The following is a 2,629-nucleotide window of genomic DNA, read 5'->3' on the forward strand; positions in this document are numbered from 1 at the left end:
AAAAATTTTTTTTTTTTCTTTTTTTTCCAGCCTTCCACCTTTTTCGTTCAACTACCTCAGTTCTTGTAACCTTTCCAAATCTTCAACCTTTTTTTTTCATTCACTTTTTTTTTTCTCTCTTTTTTTCACGCACTTTGATCATACAAAGCATAATTTCCTTTAAACTAACTTTCTCTTTAAATGTAGATTTCCACCAAAGTATTTTTCTCAAACTGTAAAAGGTAAATCATGGTTTTTCAGGCTTAGAACAGGAATTGTTGATATAGTTAAAAGAACAAATAATGGCTTATGTGAGGGGGTTGACTATGGAAAATACACCATGCAATGATGGCATGATAACTAGGACGGTTGGAAAAGTTTTTTGGTTTTGGCAAAAAAAATGGCTAGATCTAGGGCTGCAACCCGATCAACTCTAACCGGGTCTGGACCCGGTCCGACCCGACCCTTGATGTTCGGGTCGGGTCTTCAATTTTTTTTCCTGTATAAACTATATCAATATTAGCACAATATTTTTCTCCACAACCACATTCCTTGCTCCTCAAAATAAAGAACCGCCACAACATACATGCATACATACATACATAATACATGTATAAGATGTTCCATAATTTTACCCTCTTCCTCCCTTGAGCCTGGGGTCAAATTCTTGCTTATGAATGCATAATGCATGAAAGACAGCTTCTAGAAAATAATGAAATCACAAGATATTAAATACAAGCTGATGAAAGCTCCAGACAGACAACTAAGCACTCTTCTCAGGTAATTTAGTATACCATAGGTTTGTTTATCGAATACACAAATATTCTGAGATATCTCGGGGAGGAATCCAAATACTGCCTAATTTCCTTGCAAGCATAAAGAATCAAGTATATCGCATGCTCTCTCTCTCTCTCTCTCTCTCTCTCTTCACATGTCAAATCTTCAAGATTGGGATCCTCTGTCTGACTTCCAATCCTTAAGGATACCTCGGTGCTTGCCAGTATATAGGGAGCCACACATCTTGGAGAACATATAACGTATCGGTATCGTCAAACTTGGGAACTAAAAGATTATCTATGTAATTCATGTAAGTTTCACATCCAATGCAGTCAGCCATAATTCTTAAAATATTGACCATTGTTAATAAATTCAATCATCAGCACTGTTGAATACTTGTACAGGTTATAGTTTAGTTCACAATTTTAAGTAAAGCTTGGTTTTGGGATTTTGTAACCCCCAAGCTTTCCTTTTGTAACCCCCAGTTCCAATCGCCATATAGCTTTCTTTAAGGTTTAAGACAAAATTGGCCATAAAGTGGAGGTGGTTTCAAATCAAACCTTGTCTCAAAGTGGTGCTAAATGTCAACATATGAGCGTTCAACCCCAGTTTTCACCTATCTTTAAACCATTAGGCTGCAAATGGGTGCCAGCCCCACCTTTTTAATGACCCATATACAGCCAACATCATCCTCCATCCCTTTTTCAAACCCTTACCCATCACCATCCATATCTCTTTTAATTTCCAAGACTCCATCATGATGTCCACTTCCACTTCCATTCCCACCATTTCACCAAACACCACGGGCAAGTGGTCTTACTTCATGTATAACCCTTTCACACTAGAAATTATAAGTTTCAGAAATTACAAAAGTGCACAATCTGTATAAATATCTAAATTACAAGACATTGAATATTAGGAAAAAAGTATGAATGTGGTTCTTCCTCTCTAGTTGTGCTATTTTTCATATATGGATTTCATTTTCTAAAATAACAATTATATTTTTTTTTCTTTTGGGTGTGGGGAGGGGGGCAGGCAGAGCAAGACAGCAGAGCTAGCTTATTCTGGGTTACATACATTCTCCAACAAAACCACAACACATTTAGCAACAAATAGTTTATTTTCAGTTGTTATGTTTCCTGGCTGCCACCCTTATGATCTCTAATCCTTTCTTTATCATAGTGGAAATAAAAGAACCTAAAACTCCACTAATGACTAACCAAATCTCTGTCATCTATATTAATTATCCAATTTCTTTTTCAAATCTCTAATATCTCTCTCTTCTATATGCCCCCTTAGACCTATTTAATTTACATGTACATGAGTATTAACAAATCATGGTCTATTAACAAATAAGGGAAGCTCTGACCAGAGTAATTACAGGGATCTTCAAACTATATTTGCACTAGCCAAAGACCCCGAAACCACCATATGAACCCTACTAAATATCCCTTCAAATGATTACCAAACGTTTCCCATGCCTCACTACTCAAATCATTTATTATTTTTCTGTGATTTTCATTTCTCGAGTATTGAACCAACACTACCGGTGTTTTTTTTTTTCTCGAATATACCCAACTCAAGATAATAAGCCAAATCAAGTAGTGAACCAACAATTTTCGGATTGGGATCAAACATGTAGATTCCCAGCCCAAGAGAGTGTTTGATTAGCAGAGCCAGAGTGTAAATCTGTTTCCCTTGCTTACCCATCAAACACACGCACGCACACACAGAGCACCAAACAGAGGAGAGAGAGAGAGAGAGAGAGAGAGAGAGAGAGAGAGAGAATGCACCCGTCTGCGATGACCTCTACGACCGGCGACGGCGAACGGCGACAATGACTATGGTTTCTACAGTGGAGAGAAGAGAGTGT

Source organism: Juglans regia, chromosome 8, assembly GCF_001411555.2.
Source record: "Juglans regia cultivar Chandler chromosome 8, Walnut 2.0, whole genome shotgun sequence".
Classification (NCBI taxonomy): domain Eukaryota; kingdom Viridiplantae; phylum Streptophyta; class Magnoliopsida; order Fagales; family Juglandaceae; genus Juglans; species Juglans regia.